This window comes from Dermacentor albipictus, chromosome 1 (assembly GCF_038994185.2).
Source record: "Dermacentor albipictus isolate Rhodes 1998 colony chromosome 1, USDA_Dalb.pri_finalv2, whole genome shotgun sequence".
In the NCBI taxonomy this organism is placed as follows: Eukaryota; Metazoa; Arthropoda; class Arachnida; order Ixodida; family Ixodidae; genus Dermacentor; species Dermacentor albipictus.
This window is the reverse complement of record NC_091821.1, coordinates 175,482,339-175,509,559: the sequence shown is the minus strand read 5'-3', so window position 1 is coordinate 175,509,559 and position 27,221 is coordinate 175,482,339. Positions and strand designations below refer to the sequence as shown.

The window sequence follows — 27,221 nt, the reverse complement described above, 5'->3', positions numbered from 1 at the left end:
TCTGCTACACACGACTTCCATATAAGAGAAAGTACGAGGTAGGATGGCTAATTCATAAAGACACAGCGGGCAACATTGACGAATTCTAGAGCATTAATGAGAGGGTATCAGTAGTAATAAAGCTGAATAGGTTGCATAAAATAAAGATAGTATAAAGCCTACTCTCCAACCTCCAGTCCCTATGAAGCAGAAATAGAACAGTTTATCAAAATGCTGAATTAGGAATGAGAAAAGCGCAAACTAAGCGTACTGTAGTCATGGGCGACTTCAATGCAAAAGTGCGGAAAGAGCAGGCTGGTGAACAAGCAATAGGAAACTACAGCATCGATTCTAGGAAGGCTAGAGGAAAGATGTTGGCAGAATTCGCTGAAAAGTATAAGCTCTGAATAATGAATACCTTCTTCAGGAGGCGTAGTAACAGTTAGTGGTCCGGTAACCCTAATGAAGGAACAAGAAATGAAATAGATCTCATACTCTCTGCCGATACCAGCATATTGCAGGATGTAGGAGTGTTAGGTAGGGTAAAGTGCAGTGATAATGGGCGAATGAGGCCTAGGATTTCCCTCAATTTGAAAAGATAAAGAGTAAAATTAGCCAAGAAGAAACAGGCCAACCTAGATGCAGTAAGTGGAAAAGCGCACAAATGGAGGCTCGTACTTGCAAGCAAATATGCAGCCTTAGAGAGATGAAGATGACATATATAGAGGTAATGAATTAAACCGTAACTAGGCTGGCTTCAGAGGCAGCAATTGAAGTGGGAGGGAGGTAAGGCACCAAGGCAACCAGTAGGAAAGCTCTCCCAAGTAACAAAGGACCTAATAAAGAAACGACAAAAAAATGAAAGTGTTCAACTCGAGAGATAAGGTAGAATTGGCGGAACTGTCAAAAGTGATCAACAAGGCGAAAATAAGGGATATTCGAAATTATAATGTGAGAAAGACTGAGGAAGCCGTAATATATGGACACAGCAAGAAACCAGTGAGAAGGAAACTTGGCATAGGACAAACCAAGCTGTATGCACTGAAGGATAAGCAGGGTAATATCATCAGCAATCTCGAAGGTACAGTTAAAGTGACGGAATAATTATATACTGACCTGTACAGTACCCAGAGGAGCCACTATACCTCCATTCGAAGCAGTCATGAATAGGTTGCAGAGATTCCTTCTACAACTAGCGATGAGATTAAAACGGCCTTGCAAGATATGAAACGGGGGAAAGCTGCAGGAGAAGATGGAATAACATCGACTTAATAAAAAATGGAGGAGACATAACGCTTGGAAAACTGGTGGCTCGAAATCAAGGGTCCCAGAAATTTGGAAGAATGCAAACATACTAATCTACAAAAAGGGAGACGTTAAAGAATTGAAAATTTATAGGCCCATTAGCTTACTCCTAGTATTGCATAAAATATTCACCAAAATAATTTGCAGTAGAATAAAGGCAACACTGGGCTTTAGTCAACTAAGGGAACAGGCTGGCATCAGGAAGGGATACTCTACAGTGGATCACATCCATATCACTAATAAGGTAATTGAGAAATCCGCAGAGTACAATCAGCCTCTCTATATGGCTTTCGTAGATTACGAAAAGGCATTTGATTCAGTAGAGATATCAGCAGTAATAAAGGCATAATGTAATCAAAGCGTACAGACCACCTACGTAAATATCTTGGAAAATATCTACAGAGATTCCACAGCTACCACGGTTAAAGGCTGTGTCATTCTTTGTATTACTTTCGCACTCATCGGCTTTCTTTAAGGATAAACATGTCACTCAGTAAATATGAACTCGACCAGGTTCAAATTCACCTATAGGAAAGCAAATTTAGAGAACACAACAGGAACATAAGGTGGCGTCGCCGCTCTGTTTAACAGTACGCGTGGTTTGAATGTTTAAATTTTTTTATCTTCCGGTTTTGACAAGTGCGCTATATACGCCACCTTCCACTGGCGCTTTAGTTCGAAATATTTAAAGAGCTCCGAGAGCCTTTACGACACGCCTACGAGCATTTTTAATCATGTTAAGCTCCCTTATCTGGTGAGCTGCAATCGTCTGAGGTTGCGACACCCACAGAGTAAGTAACCATTTGCGAGGATCAAAGGTAATATGCTATCAAATGAGCAAAAAAAAAAAGGAAGAGAAATGTTTGCTTGTAGTTGCTCCACGTATTGTGCACCACTAGCGACCCTAATTGAGGTTAATTAGGCCACCTTCGTTAGTTACCGCTACGGGTCGTCTTGCAAGCCGCAATCTGATTCCGTAGTCAGCCTAACTTGTAAGCAGTCCGCGATCTCTGCAGGTAGTATCATTAGACTACACTACAGAGACGAGAAAAAGCGACGTGGACGAGCATATGAGCAAAATTTGTCGCTAATACGCGCCGCCTTTCTAATATTGCAGTAGCTCCATAAGGAAAGCGACGGTCTTTGCCCCGCCACTGGAAAATGTTTGCGCAATATAAACTTTTTATAAGCCTTAAAAATTCGTTGGCTAAACCTGCAATGGGTGCATAGCGAAAGAAAATGCATGGTCTTCCTCATTAGCATAAATTTTGTATGGGCATCATATCTTCAGATAATAGGCAGCAAGGTATCTAGAAGAAATTTTGTTGTCATAATCCTCACACGATAATCCAGTATATTCCAACTGAAATGCGATAACGAAACACAAATTCTAAAGATTATTTTTTTCCGAGCGACTCTGATGATAAAGGTGCAGTTACATGACAGCGCAGCGCCATTAAAATGTCATATAACGCAGGTTGTTAAATACATTACGAAATATAAAGAATCACTGATACCAACTTACCACAAAACAATTGACAGCCACTTTAGCATACGCCAAAGAGGGTAAAGGCGAAAGCTTGCGCGCCAAAAGACAGTCAATAAATTGACATTGACAATTGACATTCTCATTCGAATGAGTTGTTGCTTCTTATTACTTCTTTTCTCCTACCAAAGGTCGAGGGTTCCACTACCGTAATTGACGCTACCCTAATTAACTGTGGCTAACTTCGCCCAAATTAACACTAAATGTCGTGGTTTTGACTCCCACCAAAGGTTGTGGGTTTGAGTGGCTTGATTAACTAAACCATAATTAACTTTGTCTTTTTTTTTGGCATGATGAGCAGCATTGGAGCCAGCTGTCGAAGAAGACGACGAACGCGCGAGCTGTGGCACGATCGTGTGTCTGCACGAGGGCTAGCACACATGACTTTCTGTATCGCACGCCGCGTTTTCCATACCACCGGCGGTATGAGCCACTCAAGGATTTCGCCTTAAAGGAGCACCAATATACACGGTAGAAGCTGAAAAGAGAAATGGCCGCTGCCTCGGATGTTATAATGCGCGAAACGACCGATGATGCATAATAAGCCCCTCCCAGCGTTACATACATGATCACGACCCGAACTGAACACCTTTTAGACCTAATCACTTAAGAATGTGTTGGTATATCGCTGAGTTTCTTGCTGATAAACATGTTTTAGGACCGAATCAAACAAAATTACTGCGCTGTGGCACCCATTGGCGAGCATGAAAAGAAAACTGCCTTTTACGTTTTTTTTCTTTTTTGTTCCCTTTATTTTATTTCCGTCCGGTGTAACATAATGCTTTTATCTAATCTGTTTCTTTCTTTCAGGGGGGGGGGGAAGCTTGGGCCAATCTCTCCGACTCCGTATCCCATCTGGAATTATATACAGAACCGAAACAAACCGAAACAACTGTTCTCCGCCGACTCTTGTTTGGTGTATTATTTACAAATGGTTTTTCTTATGGCATCGGAATGGCCAACAATTGCGGCAGCAAGCAAACCATTGAACATGTCCTATGTCATTGTCCTGACTACTGCACCAAGAGACAGTCGCTCGCGACAGCCTTGGCATGCCTCGGCGACCCGTCATTAAGTTCTCATTATTGTGATTTGCAAGCCGATCCTGCCAACTAAATCAAGCTATCAGGCTACGTAGCATTTATGTCATCAACCACTGGTGAAAGTTGCAAGGTTTTAGTGTTTGTTCACCGTTACCCCCCTTACACTCTCCAGCCTTTAAAGCCTCATGAAGAGAATCAATATATATGCATAATAGTAAAGAAAAAGAGACTTACTATCACTCCCCTAGGGACTTATTTATCTCCATAAAGTCGATTTGATTGGAAGACATTACGGGACCTACTGTTACCTCTTGGTCCGTAGGTCATCAGGGATTTAACCGCGCACCATACGCTCTGGGCAAGTTCAAGAATCAACGCAACATGCAGAAGGTAGGTATCGTTCACCTCTGATAATGTCAGTCCTGCGTTTTTTACGTGGTTCAAGATCGAGCAGATGCATTGACTTAGCTTGCGTATCACGAAGTCAAGCCAGGCGTGTGTGATCACCGATATTGAAACACATGGGGGTGACTATACCCCTACGTATTTATTTATTTATTTATTTCGTTACTATCAGGGCCGATCAGGCATTACAGATAGGAGCGGTAAATGTTTATACAAATTAATAGAAAAAAATTGGAGGACGCTTAAGCTTCGCCTTCAAGAGTGGGACGCGACAGCGTTCCCGTCGACCCGCCAAGGGGTATAAGACAATGTGCTACGGCACAGCGATCACTTACGATGCGCCCCGCATCGGACTTAGCGCCCACCTATCACGCGGTGAGCGTCGAGCAACGCAGCGTTCGGCGCGGCAACGAAACGTGCGCCTGAGCGAACGGAACGAACCAAAGAACTCGGTGTCTCGGAGGGGAAACGATCTACGCCAGCCAAACGTCGCGATCGGCACGGGCAGAGAGATAGATAGTAATCTAAAGAAAGGACCGGGAGCACGGCGAAGCGTCGTCAGGGGAGAGGGAGTCCCGCGACGCGCCTGGCAGCGGTCCCAATGCGCGCGCGGTGCGCCTCCTGTCGGGGCAGCGCCGTACATTGAGAGGAGGGGGTCTTCTGTGTTTGCCGCAAGATGGCTCTGCGTGTGCGGAAAGCGCAGAAGAAATGCAGCGGAAACGCACTTCGCAACTCGTGTAATTGTGACTTCTGTACGTTACATGTTCATAATTACCGATATACACCGCAGTATAACTTTCCACGGCTCGTTTCGAAGGCAACACCGCATTCACTAGAGGCGCGTTTGCACCGCTTGGAAGCATCGAACTCGTGGCTGAGTGGTAGCGTCTCCGTCTCACACTCCGGAGACCCTGGTTCGATTCTCACCGGGCCAATCTTGGAAGTTGCTTTTTATTTATGAAGCGCCTGCCGTGATTTATCGCTCACGGTCAACGCCGCAAACGCCGACACCGACGCCGACGAGACCGGCTTTTCTGCGACACGAGCTCCTTAACGCTATCGCGTTAAAAGGAGAGTTTTAACATAGGTGATGAAGAAGCGCAGATTTGAAAGCTTCAGTTGCAGGAATGGAGACGATGCATGCGGGCAGGTGGTTCCAGTCTGAGCTGGTCTTGGGGAGGAAAGAATAAAAATACTGGTTAGTTCTGCAACTTAGAATGCCTACTTTGAATAGATGATCAATGCGGGATGATACGTAAATCGGAGCAGTGAAGAGACATTGTTTGAGTGATTTGTTCGCGTAATATATTTTGCGTAACACAACACTTATTTGGCATTTTAGCACCCACTGCGCGTCGCGCACGGAAACAAAATTGCTGCAAAACAACAAAGAAAAACGATAAACGTGACCACGCCGCTCCAACCAACCGGTCCGCGCGCTGTCAGGAGCGTGAAAGAACAAGGCTAAATTCATGTCGCTGACACTGCGGCCTGTGGAAGTGTCAGCCTGCCGGATTTGGCATCAAAATTTTGGACGCAGGTCTGAAAGATGTTCAGGGGGTAATGGCTGTGCCCACCTCGCCTGCCTGTAGGGCGACGTCACAAAACCGCGAAAATTTACCGCGTCAAAGTGACGTGGGCGCGTTAGAGATGTAATATGCCGAACAAAACTGTATTTTTTTCCCAGTAGCCGGAGGCTGGAATAGAAGGAATAGAAATCAGAAAGGAATAGAAGATGGCTGCCCGCCAATCGCTCAAGTACTGGCTACTCGCTCCTACTAGAAAGCATGAATTTATTTGAGTATAATAAAACTTTTTGCGTGGCAGTATAATGTTATCGAGCCCCTTCGTCACGTTCTGAGATCGCTCTGCCAACTCTACTGAGAATCAGTTTTAGCCGCATTCTTAACCTTCCGCTGCACGCCGCTGCAATTTTCAACCAGCCACCGAAAGCTATGAAAGGGGAAACGGACCTATCGCAGACACCGGCACCACCCCCTTCATCTGGTTATGTATTTTCACTGAGCTGGCTCGGCCCCACCGAAACGCTCTTCACTTGAGCGTGCTCCTCGCCTCTTGTCAGCTAATTAGATAAGAAAAACAGCTCAATGTAGTCATTGTTATTCGTTTTGAAAGCAAACAAAAGTGACCTACAAAAGAGAAGGGATCACGATTGGGCTGTTCACACAACGCTGCGGGTCATCGCCCGATACTTGCGTCGGCGGTTACGTAAATTTAACGTCAGGAGATTGGAATAAAACAGACTGGAATAGTTTTACGCTATAAGTGCTATCAGAATAAAATTTAGTTCTCCACATTACGACGCATGACAGCCCCCCTGCAGCCATTACACCAGCAATATACCTATAATTGCAATTGCCCGAAGCACGAGTTAAATTATACGCAATAAATTATACATAGCGGCAAGGAGCGCTTCATTAACTCAGCATGAGAACTCCTAGAAAAAGTAAGGTGGAGGAGGTTTACTCTAAGTGTACTTACTCTATTTGGGGCAGCTGTCGCAGTACCGCCATCACCTAACACTTGTGGAGCTCAACTGCACGTGTGTACACAACCTTGCAATGCTTTAAAACATGAGGATTTTCAGACACAACCACTGTGAAATTAAATATCAGCGCACGAATTTCTCGCCAGATTATATGCCTGATTTAATTACTTTTTTGCTCACCGGGGCAGTTTAGAAGGACGCTATGGTTCGAAAGGTGCCATTAACGATGTACGTGCCTCATCCATTTTTTTTAGTTTGTTCAACTGCATTCAGAGGAAGGTGCTTTTGCGTACAGAATAAATGGCCATGCGCGGTCAAGATTTCGTCTACATTAGTGGCGGCGAAGGAGCTCGGATGTTGCTTTAATGAGCGCCGTTGGGCGAGTGTAAAGAGACGAGGACACGTGACGTCTGGATATTAGGGAAACGCTTCAACAGTTTGCACTTATTACTGAAGTACTATAGCGCCAAACAGACGATACAAAAAAAGAGACACGGACGAGCGCTTTCGCATACCCGCATACCCGCATAGAGTGCCTGCAGTGAGCGTTTTCGCCTAACAAGGGAGCTGCGCAGCAGTAAACGCCCATAACGAAAATGTTCATTCTGGTATTTAAAAAAAGGACAGTGTCGCTCTATGCTGAAAAAAAGGAACCTAATCAAATTCTCGTTCAATACGCGCTGCCTTCGAGAAAGAGAAGAAACGTGAGTTTTCTCTCTCTCTTTTTTTATCTCATTATTCACAGCACTGCAAGAGTGTCCCTACAACTTAGCCAACTTTCTTTCGCTTATCATAGAACAATGTGTGTTCTCAGAGGAGTACCCGCCGCGGTAACGCAGTGGCTATACTTTACTAAAAAAGTGATTTTGCAAAGTTCAACTTACTTTCGTTCCTAACGAATAATCTGTGCCTTGCCAAATATTTCGGCGTATATCTTTACGATGTTGTATTAGTGTGCGAATCATATTTCAATGCCTACCGCGTTTCGTCGCATGCTGGATAAGAGGAGCAATCAATGTCACTCAACAGGAGACACTTCGCTGAAAAAAAATAATAACAAGTGAATATAAATTTTGTGCATTTCGCACCAATCGCACCAATCACGCTTGGCTGAATATCTGAAGCAGATCTGAAATTATTGACCCCTTTTGTCGATGCATTGTGCTGCTTGGTGCTTTTTCTCGTCGTTTGCGGGGTATATAGCGTTTTACCGCTTCATTTAGTATTTTGGCGTACTGGTGTTATATGTCCTGAAAGAGCGTAGACAAGTATAACTACTCTTCTGGATTGCTGCAAGAGAAACCTCAGTAAATACTTTTGCCCGAGCTGATAAAAATCGTGGTGCAATCCAAGAAAATATTGACGCAGCCCTTCAGTAGCCTGAATGAAATTCGCAGAACATCAAAAATCAGAAGTTTCCTTGTAACATGAAGCCAGGAGTTAATTATGTATAATGTAGCAAATTAATTGTATACTAAAACCTGCACTGCATACCATACCAAAAAAGACAGTTTACACTATCTCATAAACATACCCTAATAAGACCGCTAACAAAATACGGTATGATGTCAAGACGCCACAACCGATAACTGGCGGAACTGCCTGCATGAATGGGACAATAAAAAAAGCATGACAAAGATGAAAAAAAATTATATTGAGGTTATCGCGAGATGGAATCTGTTTGCTACTCTGTAGGAGGGCAGTGTGGAATGAGGATATGCAAAGAAATAAGGTTGCATAGAAAATAGGAACGCAAATCGCGCAGAAAACCGGGAGATGACACGCGGCGCTGTTATTCGTGTCGCGGGTATAATACTTGAGTTCACCAAGCGCAGGGAACGGTGCTTGAAAGATTGCCACGATAGTGTTTAGAAAACACACTGACAAAATGTAGTGTAGTGTTGATATAAGCCTGCCCACAACAATGAACACGTACCCATACTGCAGCCGTCAATTTTCTCTCTCGTAGATGTAGTTTTTCTATGAGAACTTGAGTTCATTGGTTCAAATACAACTATACCTTTCCACTTTCTCGCTGATTAAAATTACCCGCTCGTTAACACCTTTATGTGTTTCCGAGGAACGCTTGTATAGTTGCGAAAATTTTGAATTTAGAAGCCCATACCGTAGTTGTGAATGCCACTGTACGCCTCGTGGTGGCGGAACGGGAAACCGAACGAAATGTGCAGAATTTATTCGGATTACTGCGTTACCGTGGAAATCGACGGGGCCATCATGGGTAGCACTGAAATTATTAGTGAGCTAAGGAAAGTAGGCACGCTCGTCCTCAGTCTGGCATGCTAGTCGATGAATGCAGTTATTACAGCGTAAGCTGTTATGGGCTCATTCCAATAGCAGTTTCGGTTGGCGATGGTGTCAGCCGCCGCCGCCACCGGTTTCCGTAGCAGCTATCACCAGGAATGGGAAAAAAAAAGATATCCGGTTCCTGCCGCGATCGAACTCGGGCCCGTTGTGCGCGAGTCAGCTACTCTTCCACTGAGCCAAGTTACCTTTTTTTTAAATTTTGTTTATTGGCTGAGCCATGCCAGTGCTTGCTAGCTTGGAGCGAAAACATGCCCTATAGAAGCGTCCTAGCGCACGAGGAGACAAGCGATGCGACACGCGCGCCGCGAAGCGTCGACACGTACACCGTTTGTATTGCAGCTGAATATTATTGCACCAGGTGGCACGCCATGTAGCAGTTGCATAGGTAGCGGTACAAGGTAGATAGAGGAGGTTTGAGGAAGAACAAGATTAAAGAGATGTATACAAAAAAATGATAGAATGAAAAACCCTGTATGTAAACCTGATTAAATCAAGCTGGCTAGGCGCCTATGTCACCGCAACGTTTCAAAGGAGATGCCAATAAATGATCATCATCATCATCATCATCATCATCATCAAAACATCGTATCGTCTCACTTGTCTTGCGATATCAGAGGTGCGCCCTTTGCATTGCAGTTGCATATTATTACACCAGGTGGCATGCCATGTAGCAGTTTCATAGGTAGTGGTATAAGGTAGACAGAAAGGTCTTGAGAAAGAAAAGGAAGATAATGGAGATGTATAAAAATTTAGTTAATGATAAGAATGTATGGCATAACTGGTTAAATCAAGCAGGCTAGGCGAATGTCACCGCCCGTTTAAAAGGGAATGCCAGTAAATCCTCGTCTTCCTCATCATCATCATCTTAATTAGCATGGTATCGTGCCACTTATAACGCTATGTGAGATGCGCGCCGCATAGCAACGATACGGGGACACTTTGTATTGCAGTTGCATATTAATACGCCAGGTGGCACGCCATGTAGCAGTTGCATGGGTAGTGGTATAAGGTACGTAAAGAAGGTTTGAGGAAGCAGAAGAAGATTACGGAAATGTACACAAAGATGCTAGAATGAAAAATATATATAGATACCTGATTATATCAAGCAGGCTAGGTGACTGTTTGTCACCGTCGCGTTTCAAAGGGAATGTCACTAAATCCTCATCACAGCATCATATCATGCCATTTGTCAGGCGATGTGGCATGCGCGCTGCGTAGCGTCGATACGTGCAAACTTTGCATTGCATTTGCGTTGTATTCCACCAAGTGTCCCGACATGTCGCAGGTGCATGTAGCTGCACCCGGTTAACGCAAGGAGACTAGGTGACTATTTGTCACCGCCTCGTTTAAAAGGGGATGCCAATAAACCATCATCATCATCATCATCATCATCATCATCAACAGCATTGTATCGTGCCACGGGTCAAGTGATGTGATATGTGCGCCGCGTAGTCTGGATAGCATGTATTTGTACTTCGGTACACGTTATGGCATCTCCTCGCAAGGTACGAACCGCTGCTGAAGTAGCGAATCCTAGAGCTGCGCGCGCGGCGGCAACCAGGCAACGTCGGACTCCGCAGACCGCTGTGCAGAGGGCAGTACAAGCCGCAGCTCGCCGTCGACGCCGGGTGGACCGTTCAGATCGTTCTCGTGAAAATGACGGGAAAAGACTTCACCGTGAATACCCTCTAGTGCGCGCTGCCCAAAATGGAGCTCCGACGGAGCCGTTCCCTTACGCTGTGACTGTGCTGCGTGTGCCGCGCAGGCCTCTGACTTTTTACTGTCACGTGCTTCATAGATTGGCGGCCCTGATGTTCGTGTTCCCGGCACGCGGAGGTAGCCGTCGAAGACAGCGGTGTTGACTAATGTAAGTGCTGTGTCGCAAGGACTAAATGCACTTCCAGCCTCTAATGGTCATCATGCGTTCGAAAAGTTAATAGATTTCCCGTATAGTCGGAGCAAGCTCGGAAGCCAGCGGGCTTTGGTCGACACTGCCGACAATCGCGACATTGACCAGGCGGCGAAACTTTGGTGTTATTCGATGAGTTTTGAGATTTTTGAAGCTCTGACAGTGTTTTACTATGTCTGTCACGATGCCTATACTGCCACTGGCATTGAGGAAAGTTGTGGTGGAAATTCGTTTTATTAAAGTCTACGTCGTTATGGCGTCCGCTCTGGACTGAAGCCATGTGCTGAGTGTAGAAGTTAAAAGTATAAGGAGTAAGCAACGGGTACTTTTCTGAAGCTCTGCCTGTAAAGGCCAGGATGTCCATGACCATATTGATGTTGTCCGGTGGTCGTTTAGGGTGCTACAATTGGTTGATGCTATCAGGTAGAAGTACAAGCTCTGACATCACTTTGTGTCTTCACGTACATCTAATCGTCGTCCCACGTCTTGCACTCTGTAATTAATGCAACTTGAAATGCTTTATCTCTGCTTCTATTGATTCCTTCGTTCCTTCTCGGACTTTTGTATGGATTTCGCGGCCCCTTGCGATATGGCCTGCCATTTGGTTGCCAATGTTGTCTAGCGTGTCCGCATACTCTGCCACATGTGCTGCGAATCAAGTTTATATTCTCGTCTTGAACTTCGGAAAGACACCGCCGCGTACGCGCCCGGAATTGCTGTTTCGCCGATGCAGCCGGGTACCGTTGAAGCTAATATTGCCTCATGTTTCTTCGCATACGCCACTGCCCGACAAGTGAAGGTGTGTCCCATGGTGATATGCGCCTGTCTCTTTGTTCGACTGAGTATGCCAGGTGCTGCATTATCGCTCTACCGGCTGTGGAGCACTGTTAACGAGTGTTCTATGAGTGTTCTCGACACTGCCTTGTCTAAAAGCTTGCTCATTTGTACATGCGTACTAGTGAATGGCTAGGTTAGCAGCAGCACTGCATTTTCAGTTGCCTACAATTTCTCTGGTATACTCCATTCTAGCAATATGATGATGATGATGATGATCCTCTGTACAAATGGCACATACCCACTGTGAAGAATCGGCCAGATATTGGCGGTTAAGATAAAAATGAAGAACACGAAAGATTTTAGGAGAGAAAATTATGCAGATCCTACGCACTGTGGGAATATATGTAAGCGAAGCTTTCCGTGTGCTGGATGCTTTGACTGACGATAATTGGTGGTGATGTTGACGGCTAAAGGTTAATTTCTTCAACGTTTAGTCTAACACGAGAGTGGCGAGTTGATGTTAAACGTTACTTTGCGTGCACCACTGCTGTTTGTCTGAGTAGTACACAGAACACACAGGAAGAGTTGTTTGCTTGAGGCGTTGTTATACGCCATATTTCATAACCTCTGAGAAGGTTGAGCATTGTCACTGTCTCACATGGCACATCCAACCGTGGCAGAAGTATTAAACTTGAATTGGATTTTGGGGCTGTACGTGCCAAAACCATAATCGGATTATGAAACAGCCGTCGTGGCGGACTCCGGATTAATTTTGAAACCGTGATGTTCTTTAACGTGTACCAAAATCTAAGTGCACGTGCGTTTTATATTTCGTCCCCGTCGGGATGCGGCTGCTGCGGTTTGGATGAAATCCGCAACTTCTAGCAATGCTATAGCCGCAAAGCTACCACGGCGGGCACATAAGTGTTGATTTAACGCTCGACCACTTCCGTAGTGTCGCCTGCACCCTGAACTGCGCTTTAATTAATGCGGCTCTGCTTCTGCACGCCTTGCGTAGTTTGTCCACTTGACATATATGCATGGTGTTTATTTTTCAGAAATAGCAGCAACGTACTGCACCGTACCTTGAACTTAAGCTTATACAGTTTCCCCGCAACTTTCCTTGCCTCCCCACGCCACCTTCGCCCCCCCCCCTCTCTTGTATGGGACTGCCTCTGCTCCACCCTCCTCTCTACAATTCTATCTACGTCCGCTTTGGACTCACACGTTAGTAGAAAGGAAAGCGCCGTAGTTTCTGCAATGCTTCTGAGGGGAGAAACGGATAATTACAGATGTCAAGAGGCTAATGTGGCAACGCCCAGGGAGTTCAAGAGGGCATTGTGCACATTGTGTGGGATGAAAACGAGTTTTTCGCATCACCTTTCCTCTCTGACTCGCCCCTGTCATGTATATACACGCTCTGAACCACACCCCGACGCGGTGTGCCGGACAGCAGCAGCCAAAGCAGCCACAGCAGTGGGAAAGTCGAAGGAAGAGGCAAAGAAAGCTTGGCTTAAAAAATAGGGGAAGATGTATTCTGCTCGGTATTTTAATTATTATAATTAACTGTTTTAGGAGGGCAGCCGATTGCAATCAAGCATGAAGTTTTTTACCGCAGTGCAAACATTCTCGTGGCTGCAACCCGGCGTGGAAGCTCCAAACAAAAGCAATACGGGGACGTTCATGACGAGGCCAAGCTTGTTTAAAGGGTCTTGGAGCAGGCTTTTTCTTACTGAGGAGAATCGTCGGCATTAAGGGAAGAAGTGATCAATTGTTTCTGGTTCCCCGCACTGAGCACACAAAGGAGATGCCGCCAAACCAGCCCTGTGTGCATAGAAATTTAGTGTCGGGACGCGGCAACGTAGCCTTGTTAATGTAATCTCTAATTTGCGTGTTGGGCAAGATTTAGGGCTCCAAGGGAATAACAGGTGGTGGTAGTCAGAATGCGAAGCCACACTAGATTTACATAGCTCATTCATCATTGTAAATCTCCTAAACCTAGCAGCAGCGATATAGGCGGTTGGGGGAACGGAAGATACTAAAGGGCCACCCTGGAAAGCTTTTGTTAGTGAGTCTGCACATTCATTCAAAGGGAAAACTTTGTGCCCAGGCACCCTAATTAAATGAATCAAACGCAAATGAGACGGAGCCAAGATATATACTGCTTGCAAAATTTTTGAGTAGCTACACGTTGTAAGCGATGAACATAGAGTGAGTACGTGATAAGAGCTACTGATAACAAAGAGGGGTTAAATTTGCGCGGTGCTAAAACTACAGCTAAGAATTCTTATGTGTTGATAGGAGTAAAATCAGGAAGTCTAATCGAACAGGACCAATCAAGCGAGTGAGGAAAAATTCCTACAGCTGCCTTTTCCTTGATCTGTGAGGCATCTGTAGCTGTTATAGCGTTTGTCTGAATATGACTCAAGTGACCATCCAGCTAGTAATTGAGAATTCGTAATATCATTAGTAGGGTGTCTCTTCGCGTCCCCGACCAATTGTTGCTCAGCCGTCGTAATATTCCGAGAGCACGGCCCCCCTTTTGTAGCAGCATACTCAATATGCGGCAGCCAATTGAGTTTACTGTCATAAATCACCCCAATGAACTTGGTTTGCTACACTTAGGCAATGAATTTGTTCTGATAATAGAGAGATAAATACACTGGACTCCTTAGCGGAAAGACCAGCACAGCACTCTTGTTAACGCTGAGAGATAGGAGAATTCCTTCCAGCCATTGTTCAGTCTGGTGAGATAAGCTTGCAATGTTCTGTAAAGAGAGTGAACGTCATCTGCAGAAGCAAAAAAAAATCACTGTCATCTGCGTAAACTTATGTGTTTATGTCGGCGTGACAAGGGATATCACTAAGTAATATATTGAACGACAGGGGAGACAAAATAGCACCTTGAGCTACACGCCGGGCCTGTCAACCTTCAAGGGGCGATACCATTCCTAACACAGAAATCTCTCCCCCTCAAGAACTCAGGAGGAAATCAAAATGCTCGCAGGCCTTTGAAACTGTACGTTTAAAGACGGCTCGAAAAAATTTACGATCACTCCAATTTTTGGGGCTCTGATTATGTAACAATTTTTTCCAAGTGGCTTTTCTCTTTCTGCAATCCAGAGCGCATTCTTCATTCCACCAAGGGCTGCATGAATTTCTGTTATTCAGACAAGTCTCAGACTTGTTTGAGAACTTTTCAAAGCGGAATAGATAATCGTGGTTTTTTGCTAAGTGCAAGCATCAGGCAAATATGAAAGGACATTTCGTAAGCATTTTTAAAATATATTCTAATTATTTAAAGTTCGCACATGAGCACTCATAAATGCTGTAGGGCGTGCTACTTCAAAAATTACCGGAGGATTATCACTGCTTGTCACATAGTCAGCCGTCGACCAAGAAGATACGGAGAGACTCGGGCCAGAGAATGCAAGCTCTATTGCAGAATAAGATCGACCCACCACGAAGATGATAGATTTGCAGTTTAGACACGTTAGTCCATTATCCAATGACCAGTTCCATAATCTGGTGCCGCACAAGTGTGTTGTTAATTCACATGATATATGGTGAGAAGTGAAGTCATCTGACAGTAGGATGTCCCGTCCACAAGAAGTAAAAACCCTATCCAGTGTGCCTGTGTCCTGCACGCCAATAGGAAAATATGCATTCACAATGGTAAAGGGGCAACATCCAGGGAGAATCAGCTCTATCGCTGGGATTTCACACTCAGGAGTAGAAAGTTGAAACGAAATTTTGGCCTTATGGCAAATTTGAGACGAAATAAATGTAATTAATCCAACACTTCTAGTAGGACGGTCTAAACAAAATGATCTGTCAAATTTTATTTGAAAATATTTTGCAGAATTTAACCACATTTCTTGTAGAACAATTACATCAGGGTTAAGCGGAGTAGTCGGACAGGATAAGTCTACTAAAGCAGAATATAAACAGCGACAGTTCCACTGAAGCACTCTCAGCCACCCTATGGTTTAGAAAGTGCGGCAGCCGAAAGTGCTTTCCGTAGAATGCCTTCTTTTGGTATAACACTGGGCTGATTTTCCTAGCTTTTGAGTGAGGACCGGAGGAGGAATCTTCATTGATTGATGACATTGTTCTTTTATACACCCGGACGTTTTGTTTCACATCTGTCATTTCCAAATCTGTGTTAATCAGATTATCATTGGCAGGTCGTATGGAAGAGGAAGTAGAAGGTTCAACACCGTCATTAGAAGGACAGGTATTTGAACGCCTAACACTGGTTTGTGGCGTGGGATAAAGTGTTTGGGTCATTGTAGGACAGACAGGTGGCTTGCATCAAATGAGTTAAGTTACTAGAGATGGCCTGTGATATATATTCCCCAAGCTTCATTGCCAGCCACTGCATAGCTTTTGTAACTGCCTTTTCCACAGCGGCGTCTATAGTTGCAATTAGCGATACGTCCGAGGTAAGAGTTTGCCCCCCAGTAACACCCGCATAGCCAAGCGCCCTTTCTTTCACGATGCTTACCGCCTCCTTCCTGGAGCAACGTCGTCTGCCAATATTTTCTACCACCTGCAATTCCTGAGCCCTAACAGAGCAGTTCGAATAATTGACTGGGTGACTTCCGCCACAGAGGCAGCATCGCTCATCTTGGGCACTACAATCGCTTTGATCGTGCTATTCCACGCATTTACAACAACGCCGACTAGACTTGCATCCTGCACTACTACGACCGCATCGCCAGCAATTACGGCATTGTAGCGAACGCGATGCCAGAGGTTCAACCCTGAACACAAGGGGCCACACCTTTACTTCTGATGGACAGGAAGTTCCTGCGAATGTTGCAATCACCGCTTCTGTTGGGACCCTCGCATTGTCGACCACTCGATTGCAGCGATAGCAATTACTCCAGTGCCAGACAATCTCCCTAATGTTTCTGATGGAGATAGATCAGCATCGATACCTCTGACTATTCCCTTGGTGCATGCGAGGTGAGCAGGGATGAAGGCACTCACCGGCAGTGACGCGAACGATGAGCACTTAAGCAAGACCGCGACACAGGTCTGGTCTGGTGATCTGCAAACGAGACCCCCGCAGCCGGACTGTCTCACTTCTGTGATGGTCTGGTATGAAGAGATAACAGCACGTAGAGATTTCTAGTGATCAAATTCAGGACGTCGCACTTGACATCAGCGACGGCTGTCGAACTTGCAGCTGTTTAATGTTTAATGACTAAGAGTTCTGATTTGGCTGCCGAGCATTTCAACCCCATGGCTTTCAGTGTGTTCTCTACAACGTATAAACTTTCCTGTAATCTATTCTCTGTCTGTCCTATATTGCCCTTGGCACTCCATATGGTTATGTCGTCGGCATATATCACATAACGTATACCCTCAATTTTCTCCAGATTTCTTGCAACCTTGGACATTGCTAAATTGAATAGCATGGGTGAGAGCACAGCCCCTTGTGGAGTGCCCCTATTTCCCGAATTCTTAGCTTCTGATTTAAGCTCACCCAGCATGATTTGTGCAGTTCTATTTCTAAGAAAGTCCTTAATCATGTTAAAAAGTCTCTTACCCAAACCCATCTCCGAGAGAACGTCAAGTATTGCCTTATGCTTTATACGATCAAAAGCTTTTTCCACATCCAATCCCAAAAGAGCTTTCGTATGCGCTGGGCTAGCCTGTATAAGTTGATGTTTGATCAGCAGCATAGCATCCTGAGTTGACAGCCCTGGACGAAAGCCGATCAGGTTGTATGGGAGGAGCTCGTTCTGCTCAACGTATTTTGTGAGTCGATTTAGGATGACATGTTCCATAGCTTTGCCTAGACATGACGTTAAGGAAATAGGACGGAGGTTGTCTAGAGTGAGTTGTTTGCCTGGCTTTGGTATGAGGATAGTATTGGCCACCCTCCATTCCTCTGAGTATACCCCTTTTCTCCAACATTCATTGAAGTGTTCAGCTAGATAATAGATTGATGCATCATCTAGATTTCTTAACATCTTGTTAGTTATTCCGTCAGGTCCAGCCGCCGATCTACCATTAAGACTGTGAAGAGCGGCCCTCACTTCACTCTCAGTGAAGTCCCGGTCAAGTTCTTCACATATGCCTCCCGTATACTCGGGGCTCTCCTCTCCTTCGTTTGGTTGTTTAAGTGGGAGATATTTGGCTGCGAGACTATCCATGATATCTTTCTCTGTTTTATCTTGGCTTTCCTGATGAACCAACTTAGCTATAGCTGTTCTCTTGCTTGTCCTTGTTTCATTCTCGTTGAGCAAGTGCTTGAGGAGGTTCCAGCTACCTCCATGTTTGATTCTACCATCAGCCGAATTACAGATCTCATCCCACTGTTGCTTCACGAGGGTCTTCGAATGATCATCAATTTCTCTGTTTAATTGCGCTATTTTTTTTCTTAGCCTTCTGTTAAGTCTCTGCGTTTTCCATCTCTGTAATATAGCCTGTTTGGCCTCAATCAGATGCGCCAGCCTGCTGTCCATAGCTTCAATATTTTCCTCTGTCCTGATTTCTTTAGTGGCTTCCTTGACGTCCTCTCTGAGCTGGATGACCCATGTCTGAAGGGGCTCCTGCTCGGCATGTGGAGGCCCCACTGTCCCTCTGTTCGCCCTAATTTTTCTGAAGTGATCCCAATCAGTGAATTTGAAGATTCTTGTTTCCTGTCTCGGTATGCGTATGGTTATGTGTATGATGTAATGATCGCTTCCGAGATCCAAGTTTGAATTTTCCCGATTGGCACCTCTTGAATTGTTCACAAAAGTAAGATCTGGCGTGGAGTCCCTGCTTGTGGAAGTGCCACAACGGGTGGGATACGCAGGATCAGTAATCAAGCATAATCCCAGATCCATGGCAAGACTCCATAGCTCCTCTCCCTTCTTTGTGTTCCAAGCGTATCCCCATGTATGATAGGGAGCATTAAAGTCCCCTCCAATAATGAGAGGGGAGTTTTTGGCAACCGAAAGCACCTTGTTGAAGAGTGCTCTAAACCTTTGTCTCATGTCGTTAGGACTGCTGTAAATATTCAAGCAGAAAATGCTTTGCGTCTTACCTCTGTTTCTTTTAAGTATAATCTCAACTAGAATAAATTCAAACCTGGAATGTCTAAGGTGAATCTCATGCTCAATGTACGGCAACTTTTTGTCAATGAGGGTCGCCAACCCCCTCCCCATTCTTTTGTCTCTACATATAACTTTGTACCCAGTGAGCTTAATTTCGTCCGCTGAGGTTTCCTGCAGCATAATTACCTTTGGCCTGGCCTCAGATGACCTGATCACCTGTTGCAGTGCGGCTTTTTTGTGTTGGAACCCACGACAATTCCATTGCCACACGTTAAATCCATGATTACTGTCCATTGTTATTAGGTGAGGATGCCTTTCTATTACCTGCTATTTTTCTCTTTGTGGTGGCCCCCGACAATCCAGGAATGGACTTTATACTATCCGCCTCCGATGGCAGATACTCATCGTCGTCATCCCCTCGCGCCTCCATTTTCCTAAGTCTTTTCTCTGCCGTTAGCCTCCATTTCCACAATTTGTCCACTTTAAAGTTGGTCGTTTCCACTGTCTCCCTTAACGCTTTAATTGCCTCTTTTATTTCACTGAGGGCTGAGAAGACTGAATCACCCTCGGAACTCACCACTCTCTTTTTAGGGGCAGGGGAGCTGGATTCCCCTGGATCGTTGCTTTTGCTCACAGGTCTATCTATCTCTACACTAGCAGGGCTTGACTGCTCCTTTTTACGAAGCTCTACTACCTGCCTGGTCAATTCTTCATTAGCTTTTCTTAAAGAGGCTACTTCTTTAATTAATTGCTCTATTCTGGCATCATTGTCATCACCCACAGCCGCCGAGGCGCCCCCAGCAACCCTCGCCATACCTTTGACTTCGTCAGCCCAGGTGGTTCCTGGCGTCGTCTTCTCGCCAGGGATTGAGTCTCTTTGCACGAAGTGCACCTGCGTGTCCCTTGACTTGGAGCGCCTTCTCTCCCTGGATAGCGAACGATGCCTGGATCTGGTGCGACTCCTGGAGCGCGAGTGCTCCCTGTCCTCGGGGCGATGGTTGGGCGCCAGCTGATGCGCCTCCGAGTGCGCTCTTGTTGACGACCGAGTCCTGTTGCGCTCTCTTCGACGGAGTCGTACGACGTAAGGGACTTGAAATCTTTTCTTACAAAATTTGTCGCCGGTAGGGTGATCACCGTCACAAAATTTACACCTAGGTACACACACATGTTCATCTCCTGGGTTGCGAGTTCCACAACCTCTGCACTGAACAAAGTCAGGTGTTGGACACACATCAGAGCGGTGCCCGACCCTTCCGCAGGTGAAGCAGATGTCGAATTGCTTCCTGTAAAGGTAGCATCTCACTAGTGTGGATCCATACCTGACAAAATTTGGCACTTTGAGTCCATCGAAAAGTACTATGACCGATTCCGACGTCTTGATGCGCTTAGCAGCCAGCGCAAGCGGGTTCAAGTCATGCACGATATTTCTTGTTATCATAGCTTGGGAGTCCATGATGTCCACTCTTCGGATGACGCCTTTGCATGTGGCATGTGGTGCCGCTTCGTATGCATTTACCTCGTATTCCGCTGCCATGATCTTGAAAGACTTGATTCTGACGTACTTCGCAGCATGTTCGGGCTTAGGTGTGCTGACTACGATGATATTTTGCGTGAAGTTTGGGCAGACAACATCTTCACGGGCCTCGTCCTCCGTTAGGCCGGACGCCTCAATGACTGCAGAACCAATCGTGGTGGTGCTCACCTTGTTCAAATTGAGCCCTCCTCGAGGCCGTATAATGATCTTGCTGTGCTCCTCAGGCAGTTGAGGCATTCTCGAAGCTCTGATAACCCGATTCTTAATCATTCCACCGACGGCGGTTTTCTTGGCGCCATGATCTCGCTGACTGCGTTGCAATGTGCTCTCCTCATCCACAGCCTTTGTGCTAGCTCGTGATCTTCGGCCAGCCACGACTTGCCAGCCGAAGTCTTCCTGAGCATTGTTTCTTTCATTTCCAGAAAAATCGTCATCCTCCATGCTTGTATCCGCCATGCCTGCGGGCAGGTGGGCTCACTAGGCCCAACAAGGGCCCTACTCCTCACTAAGCTTAGCTCCGCTAAGCTCAAGTCGGCGTCTAGGAGCAGAAAAGGTTCTGTAAAATTGTGAAAATAGGAGCCCCACCTCGAATCTTGGCGTCAGTCGATTCGCCGTCGCTTCCTGGATCCAGTGGTATGCTTCTTTTCGTTGTACTCTCAAAATTGGCAAGCGGAGCATAGAAAAAGAAACGGAGCCGGTTTTCTTTGGTGCAAAGATACTACCTTCACCTTGGATGCTGCTAACACCAAAGTCATGACTTTCACACACAAAACAGAAAGCATTTCTTATTCTTATTCTGCAGATTCTGTACCATTGTGCAAGGTATGTGATATCAATGACCTCGGTGACTTCTTGATACAACCTTACACTTTTCTGTTCTCACTAAACGCGTTTCAATTGGGGTATGCGCTTTCTTGACTCTGTTTGCATACCATCGAGAGAATTCAGTTCTCTTACTCCGCTCCACTAGTCGTACACTACAATCTGTCTTCCTCAACTCGAGCACGCGTCGGCCGTCTGTAATGGCATTTCTAGACCCAACAGTGACATTAGAGATCGGGTCCATAAAAAGTTTCTAAGTATATATCATCACCGCTTTGCTAACACGGACATTAGACCTTGTTCTACCACTGCTGGATTATTGTCATTGCCCTTACTTCGCTACCGACGTAATCGCGCTGGCCTTCTGTTCCTTTTCAAACTCCTTCACGGTATCCTCACCTGCCCCGAACTCCTCATTTGTATTATATTTCGTATTCCGCGAAGAATCACTAGAGAACATAGACCTTTCCATGTTCCTGGCTGTCATAGCCAACACTCAACCGTCCACCGAACACTGACCCCTTATAACGCTTACTTTAATTATATGGATGCTTTTCATAACTCGCTGTCATCGCTCTCTTCCGAGCTTTGCCTTGTATCATAGGTTCACGCATTGTTCAACTGCCCTTCTACTACCTTGTCTTTTGTATTCACCTTGAGCCTTCTATGTACACTTTTGTTTTCTTGATTGTTCATTTTTATTCACTATCTTTTTACCTATATTCCACTACCGTTTTTTTTTCTTTTATGTACGCGTGCAGCAGCACTCAGACATCACTGTTGTTCCTTTGCACGGTCCCTAAATGAATTATTATTATTATTATTATTATTATTATTATTATTATTATTATTATTATTATTATTATTATTATATGACATGTATGACACATAGAACCTCTCAAAAGAGGTATTTAAGCCTGAATAATCAAATCTAAAGCCAAAAGCATGGTAAGGATTCTGGTAAGGTCATGCAGCGTACGGTGAAGCGCTAAGGCTGTGAGGAGCTCAACGCCAGTCACGCGGTAACACAGAGTGAGGGTGAAGTGCTCGTATTTACTGACGGTATGATGTGCAACGCTGGTGTTTCGATAAATATAGGGGTTATGTGTCCTTCAAAAGTCCATGGAGCACGGTCCCGTGGTCTACGTGAAATGGCGCAATTTGGCTCCTGTCGCTCAAAAGCAGCAGCAGCCATATGTGCAACCGAACAGGTGCATACCTTCACCCCAATCTAAATGGAGAAACCGCGTTCTATTAGCTGCAATGCCGCCGTCTACCCGGCCTACCGTATAGGTCGCTAGTTAGAGACAGCTTGCTTTGACCGTGCGCTGCCAGATGGGCAGGCCACCTCAACTTGCGCCTCTTGCTCCTGCAGTGGCTCGTACAGCTTCCCGTAATAAAAGTCCCCCATCTTTGCCAGGAGTGCCTCCCCGAATCAGGATCATACATGATCGCCACACCTGGCCCATAGACCACTGCAACGCGTGTGTTCACTGCACAGCCCAAAACTTGATTAGTATGTGGCGGCAAGTCGCCGAGGCAGTACTCGCTAAGAGGGGGAAAACCCTTGTTCAGAGAAAGCTCAGTCATGTCAGGAAATAGAACCCACGAGCCTCCTGCAGACCCCACAAACGCACTAGTGCTTGACCTGAGTGCACTTTACGTGCTCTTTAAATGGGTGCGCAGGAGATGCACGCGCGAAGCTCATATGCAGCCACGAAGCCACTACAGCGTGAATAATAGCAACGACCCGTCGGTCAACTTGAAACTTAGCACGTGTGTCCAACTCATCGAATCCATTCAGAAGCACTATATTTAATCGGAGTGATTTTAGACTGTCAGCTTACATGAAGCCAGCATAGTGCCCACCGGCACTGACAAGCAAAGGACGCCCTTTGTAATATTACCCACATAAGCGCAATATTCAGAGCTGTTTGGTCCGCCTCTGTTTCGAAACGTACTCAAGGGCCCGTTAGCTATAACGCGTTTACTACTCTACCTCATGAACCAAGTTCTTTTGACGATTTGTTAATGCGGTGGTATCACACACTGCGCCAACTTGTGTCGATTAGTGGGTCGCACCCAGGGCCAAGTTATTTATGTCACCTAGCGTACCTGCACACGCTTGCTCTGTTCCCTCCTCAATAGCTGTTTAAATACACATTTTACTATGCGCATGCATGTGTCAGCGTATAATATTATTCTTGTATTTCAGAATTTTGCGCATGTCTTAGCACCCTATTGCTTATACGACCTTTAGTAATTAAAGCTCCGGCTCCTTCTTCTGCAATTTCTCACTGTCATTATCAGTTTCCTACCATGGAAGTGAACATGGGTCGACATCGTCAACGTAATGATCCCAAACAAGAGTTGGGATCGTTTATTCGCTTTTCAGCAAAGGAAAGCAAGACAAACAGCTAACACAACCAATATTCTACAAGCACCGTCAAAGTTCTATAATTAAGATTAGATTCTATAGTTAAATTTAACATTCTATGGAGCGTCACTTTCACGCAATTGCGAACTTCTAATACGCACCAGAGATGCCCTCGAGGAGAAAAATACCATCGCCGTCTTGAAACAATTCTGGAATGGCAAAAGAAATTTTTTTAAAAAAGACAGAAAAAAAACTTGCATGAGCTTAGCCTTAATAAAAACGAAGCCAACAAAGGATTTAACTCATTGTTCACAGAACGAAGCGAATATTTTAGGCCTGTTCGGGAAAGAAAAGGAAAGTAAAATTCGCTAACCGAGGACACTGTTTTATTTAGACACAAGCACCCTTCTTTGAAGAAAGCCAGGACGCTTAGCGCCACGGTACTGATAAATGAGGAGTGGCGAAATATCATCCATGGTTAGCGAGTTTGCGGTTAAACGCACGACTCGAGACAATGAGCCAACATATTCCTTTTCTTTATCTCAGGAATCTCGGTGGCATATAAGATTGTCATAAGTTCTCTTTAATTAGTTCAACATTATCTGTATGGAAGGTCTTCTGCGCAGAATAATCGCCAGGAGTCAATGAACAGAGCAGCTGTTCTCAGTTCTTTTGTGCGTCCCTTCCAAGCGAGTATCAGTACGACTATCTGTCGGTGCAGTTCCCTTGCATTTTTTTTTTTCGATCTTCCATGCTCGCACAAATCAGCGCCAATATAGAATAAGTATTTCAGCTCGACAGACCCTTTCGTCCTAATGGCTTCACGCACATTGTTGAGATCATAAACTGAGAGAAAAACACATCACTTGGTCAACGAAAAAAAAATACATGCATTATGTGCGTTGAGGACATTGTCGAAGTACGCTAAACGAACAAAAGGTTATGCTAGGCGACCCACGTGGTCCCTGAACGAAGTGCCACAGCAAGCAACGGCTCGATTTATTTTATCTAGTGGTTGTGCCTCCCCGTTTGCGGTGGCCTTTCGCACTGAAAGGCCGGAAATAAATGGTCGCCATTAATCGATGCTGCGGATGTATTATTTGCCTTAAGATGCGCTAGATCGTCGTGACAGAGAACGTAATAAAATTTTACGCAGATCTCAGCACCGTGGTTAGACAAAGCAGATCCATGGAAGAATTTTGTTTACGATATAAATGGATGATTCTCGTTCAAGAAGATAATATAATTTTTCCATGAAAGTGTTCCATGAAGGTATTCACTTCGTCGCATAGCACAAGCCAAGAAATGGTCAAAGTGAAGAGACAATTTTTGAAAGGTTAACTGCGTTATTTTAATGAGAAAACTAGAAGATACGACGAACACAAAAATTAAAAATTAAGTATACCTAAGTTGCATTTACGGCAGGGATGGCGCGTGTAAATATATATATATATAAAAACCATTTACTGCACATTTTTTTTCCTCATTATATTATTCATGGAGTTGTAGGGAAGCATAAGAGTAGCTGTACTCCCATGGAAACTAACTTTAGCGAATTGATGTGGTTTGAATTTACAGAAAAATGGTATGTTGCGTATTTGCAACAACGTGCAAATAAAGAAGTTGAAGGTGAAAGATAGACTGAGTGCGATTCATACTCAAATCTTTATTTGCACGTGACAATCATTGTTGCATTTATGCTTCAGTGTGGAACAAAAAAGAGCAATTGCACTTGCTTGTGCAGCACAGGTGGTTCCTACACTTCGTGCAGTACGTCATGAAGATTCCAGTGTAGCCAGGAAACAATGCAGCGTTTTCGCGTTATTGTCAAAATTAAAAACACAGATGCACAGACGTAAGGATGTGCCCATGACGACGCGGCCCGGCAACATGCGGATGCACCGCATCCTTTTAAAAAAAAAAGGAAATTCGACCAAAAAAAGAAAAACATGTTGCACATATATTTAATCGAAACTGACTTGCACTCGTGGTTCTGGTCACTCCCGGAAAGGTCACTGCCTTCACTTTCACAAGGAACTCCTCGGCTATAAAAGCGCTTAGGAACCATTTCACTTTTCAGAAGAAAATAAACCACGTACACGTGGTTGCATTTGCGCAACATAGCAACGTTCCGTCGCCAGGTACAAACTATTATGAATGTTGTCATAAGGGCAAGCGCCCAGTCACGCCGTCTCCTTGAAATGTATACTGTCGACGCAGCGATGTGCTCAGTTTAGCGTTACAAGGCGCTGCACACACAACATACGACCGAACTGTCAGGTGGTGATGTCTTGTCGCAGGCCCGAGTATAAGCAATCTGGGCTCCGCGAGCCGCAGTGCGCCGCATTGATCACATTTTGCCTTTGGCTGGTTGCACATGATATACTAAGCCAACAGTAGTAAACTAACAGTAGTCGTATTGTTTAGCATGATTTATAGCCCTGGCCATCAAAGCTTGCTTCATCCGTTTCCTCGTTCTTCGAAGCTAGCGCAATGCTTCGCGCTAGTGCCATGACCATTGCCGCGAAGACTCGAGATCATTTACAGGATTGAACGAGATGCCCTCGCGTGACCCACCCCAGTCGGGACCTCGGTTACGGTATGGAGCAACATATGTCTCTAGAGTAAATGTACCGGGGCGGGCTGCCTGCAACTGCAATCTACTGCTAAAAGAAAAGCAAGCCTCGGGCTTCCTGCCACTCAGAGACATCCACGAGTTGGGCATGAGCTGCATGCGCGCGTGCCAGCAAGAGTGGGCGTCCTCTTTCCAGCTACACCGTCTGAGAAGTACGGTTACTTCTAACAGCAAAACGCAGGAGGCACGACGGGGCCTTCGGGCGCTTTCTGCGAGCTAGGTCATAGCTGTGCGAATCTAATCAGGATATGCCGCGAGTTTCTCGCCGCGCGATGAACACCGGACACCGGCCTTCTCGCAAACTTCCGGCCACGCTTTCTGCATTCGTTCCGCAACGGATGCTAGCAAGATTGTAGGCACCCACATGGTTGCACCTAGCGCTCTGGAAACGGATGGAAGACTGGAGCAACAGGCAACTTCGGTAGGGGCACTAACGGAAAAAGCTACGCCACCAAAACTGGCGGAGTAATAAGGGAGCAAGAAGCTGGTCGGCATTCATGTGCAACAAGGCACAAGCCAAGAAAAGAACAAACTCGGCATTCCGCAAGTTTAAACAAACCTACGGCATCTTTGATTGTTGCTGCTTTCCCTAGAAGCAATGCGGCGCAGTATAATACGCAGAATCAGTGGCACACCTAGAGATAGAGCGGGAAAATAAGCCTTTCTGCTAAGAGTCGCTAGTGTTGTTCGTGCGCCTTTCTCGTTTCATCTTACGAGTACAGTATACTTCGGCAGTGAGCCAAAATCCTCTGTCAGCTTCTCCTCTTACGAGTACTGCACTGTCACATGTGAAAGGCTAAAATAGCTTTACTTTAATCGCGCTGAGTGGGAAAAATAAGTCAGCAAAACATTCTGCAAGCAAGACAGTGACAGTAAAGTGAATTTCTTCGATACGTGCACCTTCCCATATTCCTTTCTATGACTTCGAAAAACTAAGACACCAAGAAAAAGCGACGCCTATGAAAAAGATTCTGTAGGAAGGGCGTAGCAGCCGTTCTTA

At 45.3% G+C, this 27,221-nt stretch overlaps 1 protein-coding gene across 2 annotated transcripts in view; it reads right to left on the bottom strand.

The window, feature by feature from the left end:
- The window catches only part of LOC139052546 (cell adhesion molecule Dscam1-like), a 1,125,159-nt gene that overhangs the window by 1,071,627 nt on the left and 26,311 nt on the right, over window positions 1-27,221 (bottom strand). For both annotated transcript variants that reach the window (XM_070529666.1, XM_070529665.1), the window contains exon 2: window positions 23,748-23,795. The gene's annotated coding sequence lies outside the window, so the exon portion shown is untranslated. The remainder of the gene's footprint in view (window positions 1-23,747; window positions 23,796-27,221) is intronic.